A 14491-nucleotide genomic window follows, 5' to 3' on the forward strand; every position below is an offset into this window, starting at 1 on the left:
ACCAGATGAGAAGGCAAGAAATGTGAAAAGAAACAAATGTAGTTGCAAGTATAGAAAACTTTTGGAAGAAATTCATGTTGATCAGGAACAAATGCAGGAATGGTTAAGGAGTGGTGAATTCAAACCAAGAAAGGAAAGGTTAATATTGGCAGCCCAAGACAGTGGGCTACATACATGCTGGTTTGCAAAGTCCACTGAACATGTGGGAGAAACAGACAAATGTAGGTTTTGTAAAACTGAATTGGAAATAGTCACACACCTTGTTACTGGTTGCAACACACTAATGGCAGAAGGACTGTATACTTTGAAAGGCATAATAATGTGGCGAGACTGTTGCACTGGGATTGTGCAAACATTATGGTACTGAAGTGGCTGAAAAACACTGGAAACATGAGCCACAAACCATCATAGAAAATGATGAAGTTTATATCACATGGGCTCACCCATTACCAACAGTCCAAAACATAGATGCTAGAAAACTGGATATAGTGGTCCAAGAAAAGAAGACAAAAGTAGCATTGATCATTGAAATTTCCACATCCAGTGGCAGAAATGAAAGCAATGTGGAAGAAGGTCACACAGACAGTTCAAAAAGTAGTAGGAGCAATGGGTCTTATAAAAAACAATTTACAATTGTATTTGGATATGTTACCAATACATGTAAATCCATATGAACTGCAGGAGTCATTACTGGGCACATGGCAGGTGCTGTGAAGAGCACTTCTGGCTGACATCAAAGATTGAAACAATACTAATTTCATGAACTTTAATCGTAGTTTGACTTAGAAATGGGGTCCATTCCCATGATGATATTAGAAACCCAAAAGACTTGGAGAAATTAAGAAAAGGGGGAAACCTGTAGCTCGAAAAACATCTTTCAGATTTTCACCACCGATACATTTGATGCACTGTCTGAAGAAGCTGAGCATGCCATAGAAACAATCAGTATGGAGGAATCTCATTCTGAACCAGCTGCTTCAACACCAATCCCTAAATCTCCTCAGATCTCTGTTCAGCCCACAGCTGGGAAAATATGTGAATAAGCAGCAGACGAAACACTTGCCATGATACTTTTAAAGTGATTGCATAGCAAAGCAGTTCTTCCAACTTCTTCAGTGGTTAGCCTGTAAGGATAACCGCCTGACAGAAGTTTGTAACATAATCAGTTGTCTTTTCTTTGTAACTGTAAACTTTGAATTCATTTTTATTGTACACAGAACACAATAGAACCTTTTATAATTTAGTGCTTTCTACTTCAGTGCATTAACTCAGTGATTAGGGCCTTTGTCCAAAAATCATAAAAGTGAATCAAGCAGTGGAACTAAAATAAAAACTTTTATTAAAATTTAGACATTAGTGCTTTCGCAGTTCAAAGACTGCTTTAGCAGATGTTCAAATATATTAAATCACCTGAATGTTTAAATACTGAAACTATGACATCACGACCAGTCATCTCTTGCATATGCAAATCAATGTCTTAACAAATATTTAAAGTGACTGCTAATAAAAATTTTCATTGTTCTGGTCCTAACTACATTACGTATTCAAAGGCCTATCTTTTAAGATGGTTTTCAATGGAACCTTCTCATTGAGGCCCTGACCCGTATCTGCTCTCAATCTGATTATTTATTTATTTATTTATTTTGCATTTGTTTACCGTTTAGTGTCCAACTGGGCTTGGTACCCTGTTTTCAGCGGAGACCCAGGGAGAAAAGCTCCATTAATGTACAATACAATATAAGACATTTGATTAGCACTAAAATAGTTACATAACAAAACAGAGAATCAGCAGGGTAGTATATCCTTAGGAAATTTGATTACAGAGTTATAAGAACTGTAAAGGATCATTTGTTAAGTCGCATATTAATATAGGAGGTGAACAGTAAGGAGAGGATTCAGGCAGCAAGGAGGGGAGAATATAGAGTGCTTAGGAGGTAAAGAGGTAGTGAGAGGGAGAGAGGTAGTGGGTAAATGCAGAGAAGGAGGGAAGAAAAGTATTTTTTGGAAGAGAGAGAGGATAAGTAACATGTGAAAGGTGGTAAAGGAAATTATCCAGGAGAGCAATATGGGCAATATTATCCATTTTGCCTCAGAAACCTCAGTTTTGTTTTCTAAATCACTCCCTGTAGCTGATACTAACTTTCTCCATCACTAAAAACTTTAAAGTACGTAAATCCCCATGAATATGTATGTGTTTCACCAATGCATTAATAAGTTTTCCCTTCTTTATATCATATATATGCTCTCTTATTCTCTCCCTAAAGTGTCTATTTGTCTTACCTATATAGAACATTCTGCAGGAACAACTAGCTAAATAAACTACATCAGAAGTATCACAGTTAGCTTCTACATTAAATTTAAAATCTTTGTTAAAGTCAGGGTGTGAAAACTCTCCAGAGGAATCAATGTGCATATAGAAATTGCACCGCCTACATGGCGTTGTAAATGAAGTAATTTCTCTCTGTTGAGCTGTGTTCTCAACTTTAGGGTGGTAACATAACATACATTTCAAGTTTTTCTTATTCCGAAAGGAACAATTTGGTTAATTTCCCACAATGTTCCTAATAGCCGGGTCACTAGTTAATATTGGCCAGTTCTTCTTTACAACATTACTTATAACATTGGCATTGCTTCCATAAAACATAGGCACCTGTATTCTATTACACATGGGTCTGACTGAATTACCTGAATCTTCTATTTTTTGAGAGAAGTTTGGTTTCACTGTAGTAGACATATAAACCTTCACATCAGCTAATGTCCCTTCTATATCCTGATTCCTATAACCTGTCTGTCTTGCCTAATTTTTAGGTCATTCAGATCATTGTCAAACTTACTATCATCAAGATTTAATTTTGACATTCTCAATCCTTGTCCTTTAACTATATTCTTAAAAATATGGCCTTGCATGCTGGTCCTATGCAGCAAGTTATTCCCATAACACACTTTCCTATAAATCATAGTGCAAATCAAATTATCATTTTTCTTATACACTTTAACATCTATGAAATTAGCCTCAGTTCTTGAACTGTATATGTCAAACTTCAAAAAAGATATACTACTATTCAAATATTCAAAAAGTATACATAACTCCTGTTGAGTCCTGTCCCATAGTAGGAACAAATCATTTACAAACCATCTATAGAAAATAACATGCTCAAACTTGCAAGGTTTTAAAAATGTATAATTTTCCCATTTGGCCTTTACTAAATTCGCATAGCTATTCACCATAAGCTTCCCCATTGCAACGCCTTCTCTTTGCAAATACAAGTTCTGGCTAAACAAGGACAAATTATTTTCAAGTATTAGTTCCATTAACATACATATTAGGTCTGTGGACCCATGTGAGATTTCCTGCTCCAACAGGTAGTTTCTTAACATATCAGTTCCCATCACATTAGTTATTGTAGTGAACAAATAATATACGTCAAGTGTGACAAATAACACTTCATTAAAATTAATAGATGTCTTATGCAAAAAAGCATATAAATCACTTAAAATTGTTTAGTGTTCCTTAAAATAAACATATTTTTTATCAACTACAGATCTCAATTTTTTCTCAAAATATATTGATAAGGGTTCCATATACCACTCACAGCCAGAAACTATAGGTCTAAATGGCGGTCAAAATGGCTCTTTATGTATCTTAGGAAGCCCATGAATCACGGGGGCAACAGGATCATCTACCAAAAGGTACTTAAACATGTCATAATCAAAGCATCCACACAACAATGAGTTATATAAAGCATTATATATTTGAGATAAAACAACATCAATATATGACCTATGTACCTTTTTATAAACTGTTTCATTACTTAACATATCATTCATGGAATCTAAATAGTATTTGTGATCCATAACAACAACAGGGCCGCCTTTTTCAGCTGGTTTGATGTCAATGGAAGGATCATTCTTTAAATGTTGTGATGCTGACCATTCATCATTATTCAAGTTCATAAATTTCTTATGTTTCTGGTTCATTACTGTATGCAATTCAGACTCACATAATTTACTAAAAATGTCCAACACAGGATGATTCATAGGGACATAAGTACTAGATTTCCTAAAACTATGGGCTGAATCACTATTACCAAATAATAACTTTAAACCCACAGTCCTGCTAAACATTTTCAAGTCAATAACAGCTTCAGATAACCCCACTTGTTGTGAGGGTATAAAGAACAAGCCTCTGCTTAATACAGAATACTCACTGTTACTTAATTGTTTAGATGAAATGTTCCAGATTAATGCGGTATCAAATCCTGCCACATTTTCTTTAATGTTCACGGTTCTATCTTTTTATGTTGTATTTTCCTTTTCATTCTCCCCTTGATTAATACATATATTCCTTCAACATTTGTTGAACACTTTTTGCTCCTTTGTCGAGGGTTAAAGGAAAAATCTGGTAGGTCATTTCATCTCTAGATAGACACGATAAAGTTAATCCAGCATTGGACGATGTACTAGTCTCACTTACAACTTCCTTGCTTGTGTTTTGTTTAACAATAACGACATCTACTGTTGGTGGTGTAGAATCTTTTCTTCTAGTTCCACTGTCTATTCCCGGTAATGAGTGAGCTTCACTAGCTGCATTACTTTCAGGAAGACTCACACAGTTCATACCGGTTTGAACATCACAATTATTTCTGTGACTAGTAGCAGTAACAGATATATCACAATTTTGTAAAGTGTGGGGTAATGTATCATTAGTGTGTTCTCTAGTTCTCGGCCACACAAACACATGCCCTTCCCTGAAATCCATTCTATCTCTTTCAAGTTTATCAAACTTAGAACAGAGCAGTTTCTTTTCAAACAAAATTACTGAGTCTATTAAAGCACTAAGTTTCTCATCAATTAACTCATGGGAAAACTGCTCATACATTGTTTGTTGTGCAGTCTCTATCTTCTCTAAGATTAACCTTTCTTCCGTGTTAGAGAAGTCAATTAACAGTCTTAAGTAATTGAAGCTTAGTTCAAGGTTAAGCTTTTGCCACTTAGTAACTGTGGAAATTTCTCACCATAATTTGGCATTTTCAATATCCTCAGACCACAGGGAACAACCTTGAACTCAAGACAAGCTTCAAGATGATAACGCTGAGTTTGTAGGCATTTAAGTCTATATATCTCATTTTCAATAGAGTGGATATTTTTCAAAAATAATGTAAAATCCATACCGCTCATGTCTGTTTTCATTCTTTTAAACACCGGTTTTCCATCTAGAAGGGGGTTACTTTGACTTCTCATACAATCTGATAGTTTTCCGTTTAGAGATCCCACACTGGTCGATGGAATATAGGCTAGCTCAAGATCAGCTACCCCACCTTCAGCCATTGCTCCTAATAGCCACAAAAAATAAATATAACAGCCAAAAATAATAATGGCGCTGAGGATAAATGATTCAATTAAAACCATAAACAGTGTCCAAAAAAATCATAAAAGTGAATCAAACAATGGAACTAAAATAAAAACTTTTATTAAATCTAGACATTAGCACTTTTGCAGTTCAAAGACTGTTTCATCAGATGTTCAGTGATTAGGGCCTTTGCCTCATTTCTCTAGGGTTCGATCCTAATTTCCAGTCACTGTGTGGAATTTACATAGTCTCCTTGTGTTTTTTTTTTTTAATTTCTCCAAATCTTTTGGGTTTCTAATACCATGACAGGAATGGACCCCATTCCAAAGTCAAAGTACAATTAATGTTCATGAAGTTAGTCTTGTTTCACTCTTTGATGTCAGCCAAAAGTACTCTTCAAAACACCCACTATGTGCCCAGTACTGACTCCTTCTGCAATTCATATGGCATTACATGGATTGGTAATGTATCTAAATATGATTGTAAACTCTTTTTTATAAAACCCATTGCTCTTCTTGCTATTGGAACTACCTGGGTATCTTTCTTCCACATTGCTCTCATTTCTGCTTGCAAATCCTGATATTTTATGACTTTGTCTCTCTCTGTATGTAGGACACCGTAGTCATTGGGTGTGGCAATTTCAATGATCAATGTTACTATTGTCTTCTTTTCTTGGACCACTGTATCTGGTTTCCTAGCATCTATCTTTTCAACTGATGGTAATGGATGATCCCATGTGATGTAGACTTCATCATTTTCTATGATGCTTTGTGGCTCATGTTTCCAGTGTTTTTCAGCCACTTCAATACCATAATGTTTGATCAATCCCGAGTGAAGCAGTGTCGCCACATTATTATGCCTTTCAATATACAGTCTTTCTGCCATTAGTATGTCGCAACCAGCAATGAGGTGTGCAACTGTTTCCAGTTCTGTTTTACAAAACCTACATTTGTCTGTTTCTCCCACATGTTCAATGGACTTTGTAAACCAACGTGTATGTAGCCCACTATCTTGCGCCACTAATATTAACCTTTCATTTCTTGGTTTGAATTCACCTCTCCTTAACCATTTATGCATTTGTTCGTGATCAACATAAGGTTCTTCCAGAACTTTTCTACATTTGCAACTATATTTATGCATTTTCCACATTTCTTGCCTTCTCATCTGGTCCTTCACCTTATATTCTTTCTTTTGTTTTTTGGCACATTCAGTTCTTCCCTGGTTTTTATCTACTTCTGGTTTGATTTCCATTCCTGCTTGATGCTGATATGATTCTGCTAGATTAAGCAGAGAAGTCATCTTAGATTTGTTCTCCTCATGTTTCAAAACTTTCACTATGTTTGGGTCTTGTGAAGTTAGCAGATATGTGTGGAGTCCCACAATTTCAGATCTATACATGTAATCAATTTCAAAGAGGCCCATCCCTCCTTCAGAATGGGGAATATAAAATCTTGTTATGCACTGATTTTTATAAATCATTTGGTGAGCATGAAGCATCCTTCTTGTTTTCCTATCTAATCCATCCAACACATTTTGGGGCCAGTCAATCACTCCAAAACTGTAAGTTAGGACAGAAAGAGCAATTTTGTTTATAGCTTGGATTTTGTTCCTAGATGTCAGTGCTGTTTTCAGGATTAATTTAAGTCTTCTGAAATATTCCTTACTAAGTTTTATTCACATTTGTTTGTGTTTTATTGTTGATACTTCATCAATTCCCAAATATTTATACATTCCTTCTTGCTCAGGTTCTTTTATATCACATTTTTGTCCCAAATGGATGTTTTCCTGGTGTGGCAGTTTTCCTGCTTTAAAGGTTGCTTTTGCACATTTATCAAGACCAAATAACTTTCTTATATCATCTGAAAAAGTTTTGACAGCTTGCAGTTGTGCTTTCAGTTCCTCATCTGATGAGCTATACAAGTTTTAAATCATCGACAAAGAGAAGATGAGAGGTCTTTACATTTGTTTTCTAGCAGCCAAATTATAGCCATGGCCAAAATTGTTAAGTAGACAGCTTAATGGGTTAAGGGCAAGGCAGAATAGCAGTGGTGACAAAGAGTCACCCTGGAATATTCCCCTTTGAATTTTTATCCCTGGGATAATAATTTGTCCTTTATCATGACTTAATTACAAAGTGGTCTGCCACTGTTTCATGGTTACTGTAATGTAGCTGATCAGTGTAGGATATATCTTATACATTTTTAAGCACTCTCTTGTCCATGAACGTAGGATACTATCAAATGCATTTTTGTAGTCAATCCATGCCATGCTTAGATTCTTCCCCTTTTTACAGTTCTCCACCATGACTGTATTTAACAAATAAATGATCCTTTGTTCCATATGACTTTCATTTATTGCCCTTTTGTTCTACTCCCATAATTGAGTTTTCTTCTAAATGACTATAAACTCTGTCAGCATCACTTCCCATGTATAGTTTATATGTTTTCAGAAGGCAAGTTATTGGTCTATAATTTATAGAGTAGCTTGTAGGTTCACTCTTAAGTAGGAGCATTGTTTTTCCTGTTGTTAGCCAGGTTGGTGTCTGTTCGAGATGCGCATATAAATAGTTCTTACTCATGGCTAAATTTTTGTGCAAAGATGTTAATGCTTTTAACCAAAAGTTAGGCACTGCATCTAGGCCTGGGGTTTTCAATTAGATGCTTTTCTGAACTTTGTTTCAATCTGTCTGGCTGTTACTTCATCCCATTTCATATCTTGTACCTTTAAACTTCTTATTCTTTCTTTTACTTCTTCTATCCATTTAGCATCTTTGTTATGTTCCACAAGATCTTTATAGATACTTCACCAAAATGTATCTATTTCTTCTTTTTTTGGCGGTCTTTCAATTCCTTTTACCTTGTTTCCCAATTCTCTATAAAACTTTTTTGAGTCATCAATAAATTCCTTATTTTGAACTTTTCCTTTATATTTATCTGCATAGCTTCTAAGTTTTTCCGCCTGTGCTGAAATTTTTAGTTTATTATTTGTGATAGTGCATGGTAGATCCTGGTCTGTTCTAATACTGCGCATTGCTTTTATCACATCTAGCTTTCTTAATGTTTTTGTTGATCTATTCCCTCTTCTAACAGTGACACTTCTTGTCTTAATTGCTTTATAGTTTTCTCTATTCAATACTTCCGTGATAGTATTTGATTTATCCCCTTCCTTTCTCTCACTATGCTCTGTTCTTGTGGTAGTACTTTTTCAGTTATTAATTTAGCTGCACAGTGATACATCCTGTTTACTTCTATTATATTGCATAGATCTCTATGAACAGTCCTAATTACTGTGTTCATTTGTTTTATCAGACTTCTGACTTTTTGGGTTTTATTGACCTTCTGCAGTCTGTTTCTTCCATAATATATCTATCTATGTCTATTAAATCAAGCAACTCTTCTCTTAGCTTATTTTCTTCCAAACTGAGGGCACATCCCTTGTTTTCCATTTCCTGTGGGCATTCTATAGAAAGTTCAATAGCATCTTCCTGTGGCATATTTTCTTTGATTTAATCCTGTGCCATCCATTGCTCGGTCATATGGGAAATCACGGGCCTATTACTCCTCAACATTGATTGCATCAGAGTTTCCACAGCTTCCTGTTCCTTCCCTTGTTGTCTAGTTTCAAGTGAATGTTTATACTGGTTTCCTGTGGAAGGCTCCAAAATATCTTCATATGGCACCTGACCAATTGCTTTCTGTTCCACTGGTTTCCCCTTAATTTGGATATCAATTGCTCTATCCTGTTGTGGTGCTTTCTGAATTAGATTTTTTACACTGAATCCTTCACTTTGCAGGTACTTCATAACCCCAGTTTCTATTTCTTTAACATCCCCATTACTAATCTCCTTTTCTGCTTTTCCTCTTTGTCTTCTTATTTTTTTGTATTGTAAAGTTTTCCATGTCCAGATTCCTTTGTCTGTATTTCTCTTCAAATATCTTTGGTGCTGCTCTTTTTGTATTGATTACTTTTGTTTTCTCATTTGCATAAATATTGCACCATAATAAATCTCTTTTTCTTTCCCATGTCCATATTTCTTCATCATATGTCTCCTGATCTTCCAGCTTCTCCTTACTTTGGGGACTCACTCCATCATGCTGTGATGTTACCTATGTTAGACTTTCTACACCAAATCCTTTACTTCACAGGCACTCCATAACTTCAGTTTCTATTTTTTAACTTTTACTTTAATAATCTTCTTTTCTACATTCCCTCTTTGTGATATTATTTTTATTGCAAAATTTTCCATATCTGGATGCCTTTGCCTGTATTTCTCTTCTAATATATTTGGGACTTCCTTCTTTTTATTGATTAATTTGGCTTTCTCATTTGCATAAATATTGCACCATATCAAATCTCTCTTTCTTTCCCATGTCCATATTTCTTTTTTATACTTTTCAAATATCTCTAGGTTTGGTTGTTTATATTTTTACACTTCCTCAGATGCTTCTTTTTCCAAACAGATCAATGTTTCTTGATCTATATACTGTTTTTTTATAAATCTGTTGTATTAATGAACACAAATTTTCATTTGAAGCTGCTGACAGTTTTTTCTGTGAAAGTATTTTTCTTTACTCTAATTTCTCTCTTAATCGTTTTGTATATCTTGTGTCTGGAAATTCTGGGCTTTTTGCATAATAGTAACAATACATAATTTCTTTTTTATCCTCAACAGTCCACTTTATCAAATTTATGGCTCTTCTTTGGCCTATCACATTTGTGATTTTTGTGGACTACTACTTCTTCTACAATGGGGGGGGGGGGATCCTCCCCCTGGGCCTGGCCTGGCCCCAGTTGTAGGAAAGTTTCCATATTTTGAGGATTTTACACTGTCAACTTTTCCAGTCCTGGCACCAGTGTGTCTACCAGGAATGGGCACTTTTTTATCCTGTGTCTTGTGCACCCAGACCTCTTTTTTATTTTTAACCTACTTCTGTCCATTATATATGCTATATAATTACAGTCTATATATCAGTATCGTCTTGGTGATTTTTTGTGAGAAAAAGGGTTCACATCGCAAAGGTACTCACCAAGACTTGAGGATGAATTCACTTTCAGCAATACTACCCCTTGCTTGCTGACTTATCATCTCTCCATTCGGACCTTTGTGTTTGTAAGAATTTTTGCATGTTACTGTATTTTCTTTTCACCTGCTAAAACATGCTGGTTGATTGTCTTCTCCTCATATATTACATTTACCTTTGCCCTTGTGGCCATACCTCTCAACCTCTTACAGCAAGAAATCTGGACAAAGCCATAAATAATGGGGAAGGGGGGAACAAAGGCACAAAAATAGGGACAATTTTTAAAACTGCTCTTACAAGCTTAGACAGTTGATAGAATAACAGATTTTGCATTAGCATGAATTTTACAAAGGATAAGAAGTCTAAAACTGAAATGTATGTCATTATTTTCTGACTTCAGTCCTCAAAGATTTTCCAAAAAGTAAAATTTTTGGAGAAACAGACCAAAAATATGAGGCAAAAAGATGGACATTCTGTGAAAATCTGGACAGTTGAGAGGTATGCTTGTGGCCCAGGTCATTGCTGAAAGGATCCATAATAATCAGTTCATTAAACTGGTTAACAAACAAAAAAATTATAACATTTAAAACTGTTAGTGAATGCAGCATTTCATGCCCTTCATAGCTTGCATGCTGCTATTATATTTGGTATTTTATTTAGTTATTTGGGATCCAACCTGTCTGCAAACTGCCTTTATCCTTTTCATTTTGAAATGTTAACATGTGTATTACTGAAAATAAGGGATTTAAACTCCACACAAAAATTACATTGTGTGGTTTACTTATCTATCTATCTATCTATCTATCTATCTATCTATCTATCTATCTATCTATCTATCTGTCTGTCTATCTATCTATCTATCTATCTATCTATCTATCTATCTATCTATCTAGGTAACTATTTATTTATTTAATTTGTCTTTGTTGACTGGGAAAGTCCAACTGGACAGAGCTCATTTTCAGCAGAGGCCCGGGAATAAAAGCTCTATTGCAGTACATTTATGTTAGTGAGTGAACTTCAGAGAGTTTTCAGAAAAAACAACAGTTACAGTACTCATAAAAATGCAATTACAAGACAGGTGTATACAGTAAAATATTTACGTAAACAATTATAAGTCTATACAGTTCTTTTAGCTCCAAAATCTTGCAAGAAGTAAATGAATTGATACTACAGAAGGGAAAATGTGGTAAAGTTTAGTATTCTTTTATTTCAGTAAAGAAAGGTTTGCAAGTAGTTCAAGATATGTAATGAAGTAAGTTATAAAACTATGTAGGAAGGGAGATTTTTAATATTGTATAAGTATGTAAAGAGTTCAAGAGATATAACATAGTAAGTTATAAAATTATGTAGGAGGGGAGGGCAGATATTAGTAGTATATATGAGGACGGTGATAATAGCATATGACGTTGACAGCATGTTATAGGATTAGTTCTGTTTAGGCTGCTTGTTCCAAATTGGTGTATCTAGAAGGGGTTTAACTTAGGTATACAGAGGATGCATGAGAGGGTTAGAACAGTGGATGTGGGCAATCAGAAAATGAGAAAGATGAGAAATGTTATTGAAGAAGGGCATGAAAAAAGGTGTATTGATTCAAGTGCAGCAGGGAATGTTGTTAGCTGTGTAATGATTCAAGTACAGGAAGACGAAACGTTAGTGATAAGCAACAAGAAGTTTGTACATTCACTAGAGGTCAATAATTAAAAGAAAAACAGTCCATGACCAATAATCATTAGAAAAGCGGGCTTCCAGTAGAGGTCTCAACCTGGTGAGAAACATGAGCATGACCAGGATTTGGTAAGGGATTGCTTCAGCTGGATGTTATAGCTTGGGAGTTTCAGTCATTTAGTCGTGTAGGAATAGTGTTCCAAAATTTGGAGATGTAACAGGATACAGTGAGCCCCATACGAACTGTTTGCTTTAGTAGTGTTTAGTAGAACTTCATCACCAGAACGGAAGTCCCTTACGGAGATGTAGGGCAATAATGAGGTTTTAAATGTAGGGCATTTTTCAGGATTATATATCAGTTTGTATGCCATAACTAGCTGAGAGTATGTTACATAGTTGTTAAGCTCTAGCCAGTCTAGCTGTTTTAAGGCTTGGCACTGGTGAGCTCAGTGTGCAGTGTTGGTAGTAAATTTAGCTATTCTGTTGTATCAGGAGGCTAGTTTGGATTTTAGTGTAAAGCTTAGGTTTGTAAGGATAGGTGAGGCATATAAGAGGGTTGGAAGCAAATAGGATGAGGCTATTTTTTTTTCTTGTTGTGTCTGTAAGGCACTGTTTTGCCCTGTAAAGGAAGTCAAGTTTTTGGTGGGTCTTTTTAATTGTTTGACGAATATGTTGATCAAATTTAAGATTGTCATCTATTACAATGCCCAGTAATGTAGTATGCGGTACTACCTCAATTTAGTATAATTTCAAATAATACTAAATATGTAGTTTCAGATACAGCACTCAACACAAGCCTGACATAGTACTGATGCAAGAAGTAAAAGTCATTGATAGACATGCCAGATGCTTGCAAATGCAGTGGCCTGTTTTTTTTCTTTACACTTTTATTCTTATACTTTTAAGCAGGGATTAGCCATTTTGAATAGTAATAAATAAGGGTTGATACTTCTAGTTCATACACACACACACACACACACACACACACACACACACACACACACACACACACACAAGATGGTAGATGGACACTAGTCAGGTCTTCAGCAACCTCTGACCCATGCATATTAGGGACAGTATATGAACACAACACTAAATTCACAGCTTGATTTTCCACTCTTTTTCCACACCTTGAACATATTTTATTACAAATAACTGCCTGATTATGGAAAGATATGATTTTAATATAGACAGACATTCAGACACCCAACATTGGATCACTCAACTTCTTCAGACGGGATACATGCTAAAGCACAATAGATGATTTTTAAATGTGTACATGATGGTTTGGTTGATGTATGGAGCTAGGTAATAATAATTCTACCTTTTCTATCCCCATCCTTGACTAACCAAAGTCAGATCGATTACTGGCTGGCATCTTCTGTCATTCTTCCCTAATTTCATAAAATATATTTTATTGTTTCCCTGTTATCTAATCACAAAGATGTTTTTCTTATTATATCTATCACCACAAGGGGGGGTTCTTATTATAACCATGCCTCTCTGTAGTAAATCCTCCAGATAATTAGATTCATTAATTCAACTTGATCTGGATTCCCAGTGTTACCTAGAAGCAGCCACTTATTGCTTTTTTCTGATCTGTCCCATTAATACTATCTTCATATTTAATTGATAGGATTAGGGAGAATGTTCAGTAGCCAATTCTAATTTTATACAGTGCTTGATATCAATATAAAAGATTTGGAAAATAAGGTTGAGGTGTAACACAGAAATTACATAACCACTAAATTTAAAGTAGTGACATGTATTACACACTCAGAACTGACCTTGATAACGCACTAAAATCTCACTTGATGCAGCAGCTCAAAAGGGTTTCCCTGCAAGCTTTGTCACAGATAAACAGATCTTGCAAGCTCTTGTTATATCATCTGCAACAGAGAAAAAATGAAAGGGCCATCAAAGACACAGCATTTTACCTGGATGCTATTTAACCTACAGCCTTTAGATGGTACCACTCTTTACTGTACTGCTCATGTACCCAGGCTTACTTCTCATCCTCTAAGTGCAAGAAATCTGGGCAAAGCCTAAAATAATGAGGGGGTTTGGAGAAAAAGGCCCCAAAATAGGGACAGATTAGAAATACTGTTCTTACATACTTAGAAAGTTGCTAAAATAACAGGGTTTTGTTAACTGCATTTTTTCTGAAGGCTATGAAGTCTGAAACACAAATGTATGTAATTGTTTAGTGACTTCATTCCTCAGCAGTTTACCAGAAAAGTATAAATTTTATGAGGAACAGACCAAACATATGATGCGAAAATCTGGACATTATGCAAAACTCTGGATAGTTGAGAGGTATGCACCCAGGCGATATGAAATGTTAGCTTTTCTCAAATAATTAAACCTGCCATGGGTGATTAGCATAGATGCTGAAACCCTTAAGACAGCACCTGTCTTAGAAGCTGATGTCACAAATGCACTAAAATCAACTCAA

General features: G+C 35.3%; 1 protein-coding gene across 1 annotated transcript in view; it reads left to right on the forward strand.

Annotated features, from left to right (window-relative positions):
* The window catches only part of GLT8D2 (glycosyltransferase 8 domain containing 2), a 185786-nt gene that overhangs the window by 8801 nt on the left and 162494 nt on the right, over window positions 1-14491 (forward strand). The window lies entirely within an intron of this gene.

The sequence above is a fragment of the Protopterus annectens genome, chromosome 11.part0 (assembly GCF_019279795.1).
Source record: "Protopterus annectens isolate FY-2018-M chromosome 11.part0, PAN1.0, whole genome shotgun sequence".
Lineage (NCBI taxonomy): Eukaryota > Metazoa > Chordata > Ceratodontiformes > Protopteridae > Protopterus > Protopterus annectens.